This window comes from Telopea speciosissima, chromosome 2, assembly GCF_018873765.1.
Source record: "Telopea speciosissima isolate NSW1024214 ecotype Mountain lineage chromosome 2, Tspe_v1, whole genome shotgun sequence".
In the NCBI taxonomy this organism is placed as follows: domain Eukaryota; kingdom Viridiplantae; phylum Streptophyta; class Magnoliopsida; order Proteales; family Proteaceae; genus Telopea; species Telopea speciosissima.
In genome coordinates this window covers 59,703,868-59,712,740 of record NC_057917.1, presented here as the reverse complement: position 1 = coordinate 59,712,740, position 8,873 = coordinate 59,703,868, and the positions used below count along the sequence as shown (strand labels likewise).

Sequence of the window (8,873 nt, the reverse complement as noted above, 5' to 3'; positions counted from 1 at the left end):
AAGATCCAGATTAGGTTACACCATTTATCTCCAAATCCCAAGAAACGAAAAACCACAATAATAAACCTCCAGTCCAAACGATCATTACCTATTCAATAGCAATAAAACCCATTTTTACTTTCTAATGATGTAGATACTGAAAAATCTCATGAATAATAATGACATTTTTTCCATTTTTGTAAGAAAAGCTGTAGCACATGAGTTACGTTTGACCACCAACTTTATCTTAGCTGTGAATGTCAGATTACCTTAAAAACAAAAATTGACTACTTTATATTTTCGAACCATAAAAAAAGTCTAACAAACTTAAGCCCCAGTCGGTAAAATCCTGCGCGAGAGTGATCCTGACTAAAACCGAAAAAAAAAAGAAGAGAGAGTGAGCCTGACGTGGAATTCACCATACCCTCACTGATACCATTGATATAGAATCTTGATGCCACATGGTCAAAATTAAATGAACCGTGTTTTTTTTTTTTGGGTAAAAAAAAAGAAAAAAAAAAAAGAACCGTCTTAAGAAATAAAAAGAGGATGGGTGGTCTAGCATGGACGAACCGGGGTCGCTATCAGTCATAAACCGGCGCTTGAACTCGCTGCGGAAACGCGCCAGAGTCGGAGTAGCCATTGGCCAGAAGCTCTGCACTTCTGCAATTTGCAGATTAAGCTTTTCTTCAGTAAGATAAGAACAAGTTTTGTGCTTCTTCCGTACAATTCCATTTCTCTCCTTTTCATTTCTTCCGTTCGATGAAAACCCCATACAAAGCTCCCTCTTTGTTGTTCATCAGGTTTTCCTTCTGTTAGTCCTAGACGAGAACAATCTTCTTTCGCAAGACTGAAATCTTCCACTGGAGTTATCAGTATACAACGACACAAGGAGCAATTGGGTAGGGAGACAAAATAGTCTTGGCAAAAGGAGAGCGGAAGAACCAAGGTTTCCTTGCGGAGTTCTCGATGCTATCTCTGAGACTCTCTTTGCCTGATCACTTCGATCTCTAGGCACCTCTGATTTCGCTTTCTTTCTTTTGATCTTTAGATCCTTTGTCTGCTGAAGTTTTCTTTTTTCGTTGTGCTAATTGCGTTGTCCTAGGAGCAATATGGTTCTCTTTTGGTTTCAGTCTTCAGGGATTCCTTCGTAATCTTTTCATTCGGCTTAGGCTATTTTGTTGATCACTTTCCGTTTTAGATCTCTTTGCTTTGGAATCTATCCCCTTCGAGCCCTATTTGGCTTCCAGGGTTTGGTTATTTCTCGTCACAAGTAATCTCAGGGTTCTTCCTTCTTGTTTGCTCAGTGCGTTTTATTGGCGGAGCTTCTTCGTTCTTTTAATTCGATCAATGGCTGCATGCAAGGTGATATAAGGCGTGCTTTGTTTGGATGGTTTTTCAGCTAAAGTCTGTTATGCATTCAATGCTTCCTTGGCTCGTTGGATTTCTTGTGCTCGATGGTCTGATGCAGATTGGTTTTTATCTTCTATTTATCTATCCTATCTTGCAGCACCGATTCATTATCGAGTAAGTGGTTCCTTTTCCCTTCTTTGTTACGTCTGAATACTGGATTGGTTAACGCTATGCCTATTTTTTCAAATCTTTCTCCGTGGCCTGGGGACTCAAATGCTGTGTTATTGGTGCTATATTCCTCTTTTGCTTCTGCATGTCACTATTTAACCTGTTGCAACTTGTTTTTGTCATTATGAGCTCTTTGCTTCTTCAAACACATTATTAGTGGGGGTCAGGGGCATTGTTAGGGTCTCGGATCTATTCATACTGGGCTTATGCGAGAAGGTTGTTCTGCCTGCACCTTCCCTTGACACATTCCTTTTTGTGAGTGATCGTGTGGTTTTGCTGTGTCGAGCAATCATTTCTCTCATGGCTGGTTCTACTTCCCCTCACTCTTCCTTCTCCTTTGGCGAGAGCTCTGGTATTCAGCTTATTGAGGAATTAGCTGCAGATTTCACAGCCAAGTTAGAGCTACCCCACAGGTAAATCCCTTCTGTTGAAGTATCGGAACATGCTTTAATTGAGGCACGTTATAACTTCCAGTACTCTATCATCGGCTGGGTGCAAGATACTATTCATGTGTCGGCTTTGGAGCTTCGGGCTATGTTTAATAGCGCAGGCCACCCACGATCCATTAAAGTGGAGGAGATTCACCTAGTGGAGCAAGCTGTTGATCGGTCTATTGTCACGCTCAAGTCCTTGCGTGATGTGCATGTTAAACTTTTTACACAGCCTTGGATTTATTTAGAGCATCTCGTGGTCATGCAGCAGTGGAATCCTGATGTCTCAGCTGAATCTTTTGTTTTTCCTTTTGCCATTTTCTGGGTTCAACTTGCAGAACATCACTGGAAGTATTTTGGGAAGGAAGTTCTCTATTCTATTTTTGCCAAAGTTGGTCCTTGTCTCGAGCTTGAGTGTCCCTCTGGGGCACTTAGTTCTAGTTACACTCCTGCGGCAAGACTGATAGTGCATCTCTCTGGGGCTCTTATTCCCAATGTGCTTGTTCATTGAGGGGCTGCTGGTTCTGCTAAAGTCGATATTCTCTACGAGCATTTACCTTCTTTTGTACAGTTATGTATTCCTAGTTATCTGGAATCCTCCAAGAAGGGTAATCATGATCAGACTACTAATCCGATCAAAGACACTGAGGCTTCGGTGGTTGTCTGTAAACAACCACCCAGTGGACAATGAAGTTTCTCGCGTTAAATTGTCGTGGGATTGGTCATCCTGCGACAAGGCGGGACATCTGCCAACTTGTGCATAGACATAGACCTTCTGTTTTTTTTTTTTTCTGAAACAAAGCAGTTCTCTGATGTCAATGTTAGAAGCTTTTGTCGTTCTCTCGGCTTCTCTAATTACGAGGGCGTTCCTGCTAAAGGAGGTGCAGGAGGCTTGTTACTGGCCTGGTCTAATGGTGTCACTTGTAATTTTTTGTGGAAAAGTGACTGGTGTCTTCATGTTCAGATGTACGTCATGGAAATTAATCAATATTGGAATGTCTCCTTTGTTTATTTGAGCTGTCTGGATAATGTTAGACGTTCTCAATTTTCTGCTTTATTTTCTTTAGTTCCAAGTATGGACACACCTTGAGTTCTTCTAGGTGATTGGAACAACTATCTTACTCCTGAGGATAAGTTCGGAGGTCGTCCCATCATTCCCAGTCAACTTCAACCGTTTAAAGATTTCATTAACAGTGCTTGTTTGGAAGATCTTAGGCTTTCAGATGCCAGTTTTACCTGGAATAATAGACAACTTGGTGATAGACGCTAGAAGCCAAATTGGACATATTCTTAGCTAATGCTGATTGGATACATCTTCATCCTAATGCGAAAGTCACTTCTGATTTGGTGGCGACCTCGGATCAGAAAGCCATTATCTTGAATACCGATCCCTCCTCTCTTTACATGGCTAGGCCGTTTCGTTTTGAGGCTTTTTGGCTCGCCGAACCGGGGTTCCAGGATGTTGTAAGCGATGCCTGGACTTCGAGCACTGTTCGAGGATCTCCCTCTTTCCAAGTTTGCCAAAAATGAGGTCATCTTGCACAAAGTCTTAAGTATTGGAATAAACATCATGTGGGGAATATTTTTCAGAATATGGAAAGAGCTAAAGAGGCACTACGAAATTTGTATACAGTCAATGTTGCCTAGAGATCTGACCACTGGTTCATGGAAGAGAAATATCAAATAGCAGTTCTTAGAAGATTGGCACATCAAGAGGAGCTGTTCTGGCAGCAGAAATCTAGAAGTAATTGGATTAAGTATGGAGATCGCAATACCAAATTCTTCCATCTCACCACTGTTAAGAGACGAGCAAGAAATAATGTGCGTTTCATTAATTCTAGGGGGGGTGACTGTTACTGATCCTCATCAAATTGGTATGGTTTTCTGCGACCATTTTCGAGATCTTTTCACTTCCTCCAATCCAGTCATTCATGAAAATTACTTTGCACCCATTCGAGGTAGAATTACTCCAGAAGACAATCAACGCTTATTGGCCCCAGTTACAGAAGAAGAAATTTTCAATACTGTTCGCCATATGCCATCTCAAAAAGCTCCTGGTCCGGATGGGTTCTCTGGTATGTTTTTTCAGAATTCATGGGCTATTATGGGAAGGGAAGTTTCCAATTCTATACTCCAGTTCTTCTCAACTGGGACTTTCAATCTGCCGATCAATCACACTTACTTGGCACTCATTCCTAAAGTGGATCACCCCTCTTCTGTGACGGAATTCAGGCCCATCAGTTTATGCAATTTCATTTACAAAGTGATCTCTCTCATTCTTGTTAGGCGGCTGCGACCTATCCTCCACAAGATCATTTCTTTTAGTCAAAACGGATTTATCAAGGGGCGACACATACAAGATAATGTCCTTGTTTGTCATGAGTTACTCCACAAGATCAAGAAAACCAGGAGAGGTAATAAAGGCTCCTTCTCGTTGAAAGTGGACATGAGTAAAGCCTATGATAGAGTTGAATGGAATTTTTTAAAGCGTACCCTGGTCAACTATGGTTTTGATCAAACCTGGATTGAGAGAGTTATGTTTTGTGTGGAAAATACACAGTTAGGTATCTTGCTGAATGGATCTCCTCTCCCTTTTTTCAAACCTAGCAGAGGTCTACGACAGGGTGATCCGTTATCTTCCTACTTGTTCGTATTGTGTGCAGAAGTTCTTTCGACTCACTTGATCATTGCAACCCAGCAAGGTCGGATTAAGGGGCTACAACTCACAAGAGGGGGGGGAAAAGATTTCACATATGGCATTCGCGGATGATCTTATCTTCTTTGGGGAAGCCTCTATGTCTGAAGCAAGGGCTATTAATGGTATCCTTGAGTTTTATTGCCAAGTCTCAGGTCAAATGCTTAATCTAAAAAAATCTACAGCTCAGTTCAGTCCTAATGTCTGCTCAACTTTAAAGAGGCAACTCCGAGAGTTTTTTCAAATAGTTCCTACAGCAGCTCTTGATAAGTATCTTGGAATACCCTTCATTAGTGGGAAGCTATCGAAGCATCATTGCGCTAATCTTCTCAGTAGAGTGTCTAACAAGCTCCAACATTGGAAGACTCAATTTCTTAGTCCTGCGGGCAAGTCTATCTTAATCCAGTCATCTCTGTCTACTATGCCCCTGTATATGATGTCTTGTTTTAAGCTCCCAGCAATGGTACATAAATCTTTGGATACAGTGAGTTGCCAATTCTATTGGTTGAATGGAACTACCTCAGCTGTTCCCACGATCTCCTGGAGCACCATTTGTCAACCGCGACGACGGGGAGGTTTAAGTATTAAACTCTCTGCCCCTATGAATGCTGCGCTTCTGGCAAAAAAGGGGTGGGAACTTCTGTCACATCCAACTTCCCTGTGGGCGAGACTTATGAAGGAAACATATTTCCCCTCCACTTCATTTCTTCGTGCCAAGTGTCCAATCACAGCCTCGTGGGGATGGAAGTCTGTGTGTTCTTCTCGTGATCTGCTTTGCTCAGGGATCTTCTTTTGGGTGGGCAATGGTCGTAGTATCAATCCCTGGCTTGACAACTGGATTCCCGATTTTCCTCCATCTTCTGCACCATTTCCTCTCCCCCTGCAGGCACCCTCTACTGTGGATTGGTTTATTGATCCTCATACTCAAGCTTGGCAGTTGGATAGAGTCTTTCACTGGTGGCCACCTGATGTAGCATCACAAATTCTTTCCATTCCGCTTCCCATATTCCCCACTGAGGATTGCATCGTGTGGACAGGTACCTCCTCAAGGAAATTCTCTGTTGCTTCTGCATATAATCTCGCCATCAGTCCAGCTTCGTCTCACGCTGACAAAATGTGTTTAAGGATCTGGCACCTCCCTACTGCTCCAAAGATCCAATTTCTCCTCTGGAAAACCCTTCACAACAAACTTCCACTTCCGGATCTGCTAAATTTGAGGGGATTCAACCACAATCCATACTGTTATCTCTGTCAACATCATTCGCAATCCCCCTCCCATCTTTTCTTTTTGTGTGATCAGGTGGAACTGATCTGGCGCCAGGTGGGTTTATCAACCTTCTTCATCGATCAGGATATTCGATCTGGAATTCTGTCGGCTCTGAACACCTCAATGCACTTTAGTCGAGATGATCGTCTCAAAGTTTCACTATTCTGTAGCATTTTCTGGAATATTTGGACAGCGTATTGGGATTTAATTTTCAGACATACTCCGTTCAATCCGGCTACTATAATTCTCATGGCTATCGCGACGGCTCGAGATTTTGTTCACCATATCGGACCTCCACACCGTTCAGCTATCAGACTAGTGAGATGGATACCACCTGATGTCCCCTTCGTGAAGTTCAATGTTGATGGAGCTAGCCTGGGTAATCCAGGTCGCGCAGGTATAGGTGGTGTGTGTCGAGCCTCAAATGCTTCATTTCTCTGTGCGTTTGCTATTGGAGTTGGTTGGAATTATGCACTCGTCGCTGAAGCCCTTGCAGTCCGGCAGGCTCTTCGAATGTCTCTCCTAATGGGCATCACTCATCTCATTCTGGAAAGTGATAATTTACTAGTGACTAATATTCTTCAAGATCCTACTCAGGACGCTCCATGGAGGGTATCAGCTATCCTATCGGACTGCAGAATTCTAGCTTCGAATTTCTCTCAAATTGTCTTTGTCCACACGCTCCAAGAGGCAATTCAGTGGCAGATCACTTAGCATCTATTGGGGCCTTAACTCAATCTTCTTCTGTCTGGTTACATCCCCCTCCCCCGAACTGTATCCTTCTTAAGATGTTTTCTGATTCCTCTGGAACTTTGTTCCAGCGTTAATAAATCTCTTTATCAAAAAAAAAAAGACAATGCACAATCGTAAGGGAGCGAAAGAGGAATGAAATCCATGGCGTGTCCGCCATTTTCTGTAGTTTAAAGACAATTTGATAGTGTTCTTGATGCGAGTCCCTCAGTTTCTTTCTTCGTTCTCCTAACGTGACAATTTAGTTAAAGATAAAAAGGTTTTGCAGGTCTCTCATTATGTGTTTGTGGAATCTTACAAATATTTCACTTAGCAGAACTTTTAGACCTTCCATGTCTAGTCTTGATTACCAATTAGATCGACTCGTCCACAACTTGGGAGTTCATTGCTTTGATACATGTTATATGTAACTCTTGTAGTTTATGTTTTAGGAGTCAGAATGGGTTGTCCTCAAAAGGTGTCGTTTTGAAAGAATTTTAAGGATTGTCAAAGTTTCAAGAAAAGCTAAAAGCATATGTATGAAAGTAAAAGCCAAAAAGAAATACAGATATCAAGATATTATTCTTCATGAATATATAATTTGTTTTTGGTAAATTCATGAATATAGTTTATGAATACCTTTCAGTGATCTACGGCTGCACTGGGTTTTCAGATACATAATCCATATTTTGTATCTGTAATCCATGGCATTGAAAGTAGAAAACATCAGTATTGGTGTTTATGAGAAGTATAAACCATAAACAGCCTGGCCAAGGTTTTTGAGAAATGCTTTTCATGAGATTTGATGTTTATGAGTTGGATGCATCATATGAAATGCCTCAGTATTTTAACCAGCATTTTTTAATATTAACAAAATTAAGATTCAAATGAATTCCATTACTTTGCTTATAGTTTTATTCTTTAGAATTCAGTAGTTTTTGTGTATGGGTCGAAATCCCTTATTGCATTGGGATACATTTCTACAAGTAAATGGGGGAGAAGATCGTGTCATCTTGATAAACTCATTCATAGTTCATAGGTGGGTTTTTATGATACTGAAGGAAGAGAATTTATTGATGGACAAATGGTTCTGTTGGTTTTACATGTAAGAGAGGGTTTTTTTTATTAGAATATAATTATTCCCCTATCTTTCAGGTAATTTATGTTGTGTTAGAAACTCTGAGATATTCTTAAGTATCTTAAGGAATCTGTTTTTTAGTAGTATAGGGGGTTATGCAGCCTGATATCCAAAAGTATATGGAATTAGAACCAGAAATTAATTTGGAGATACAATTCTGGCTTAAAACCAGAACATAGAAATGATTAATATCAGATCTGGGAAAGAGAGAAGAAATAAAACCAGAAATAGAGTAGCAAGATAATATATTCAGAAACAGATCTGTTAAGAGGGTTCTGATAACAATGCATATCTTTTTCAAGCGTACGGCAGAGAGAATGGATCTTGGTAATACAGGTATCGCAGGGGATGGAATGAAAGGGACAAAGAGAGAGAGGAGAAGAGAAGAAAGAGATGAGACACTGTCTGTTTTGGGACTGTGAACAGTACTTGAAGAAAAAATAAGAGGGAGAGAGAGTTGCATCCTTGTATGAAAATGAAAAACTAAAAAGTAGTGTTAGAGAAAACTTCAAACACTTTAAACAATTTCCAACAGAATTAGGTAACCACTAAGCAACCTAATAGACTTAAAAACTAACATTGACTAGACTAGAATTAGTTAGACTAACTCTAGATAAACCCCATTATCCGTCACTGGGACCCACAAATATAAAGTTACAATAATGCCCCTGGAATTTAAAGAAATTAACCAGAATTCCCCCAACTAAATAAAAGACTATCTAATTACCACACCTACGGGCCTTAAAGAATAGGCTGGACCTCTTGGGCTTTGGTTTCCAAAGTCTTTTGTGTCTATCCAACCAATCTAATTCCACTTTATCAAGGGGTAATCATCAATGTCCAACTTCAGGGCTTGGGTTTCACTTCAGATATTTTACCTGAATGTTATCCTGCCTACTAATTGGTAAATCGCCCCTCCTGCCTAAAAAATATTTTTTATAGCAAAAAATATGTGCATGATTCCATTAAAAAGAAAAAGAAGAAAGGAAATGTTGCTTTTGGACTTGAAAACGTATAACACGGAGATTTTGTGTGCTAAAGTATTTAAGTGTT

The 8,873-nt window shown here is 40.6% G+C and overlaps 1 protein-coding gene across 2 annotated transcripts in view; it reads left to right on the top strand.

The window, feature by feature from the left end:
* The first annotated feature begins 6,811 nt into the window (after positions 1-6,811).
* LOC122651526 overlaps positions 6,812-8,873 on the top strand; it is a 56,091-nt gene continuing 54,029 nt past the window's right edge. For both annotated transcript variants that reach the window (XR_006331470.1, XM_043844935.1), the window contains exon 1: positions 6,812-6,901. The gene's annotated coding sequence lies outside the window, so the exon portion shown is untranslated. The remainder of the gene's footprint in view (positions 6,902-8,873) is intronic.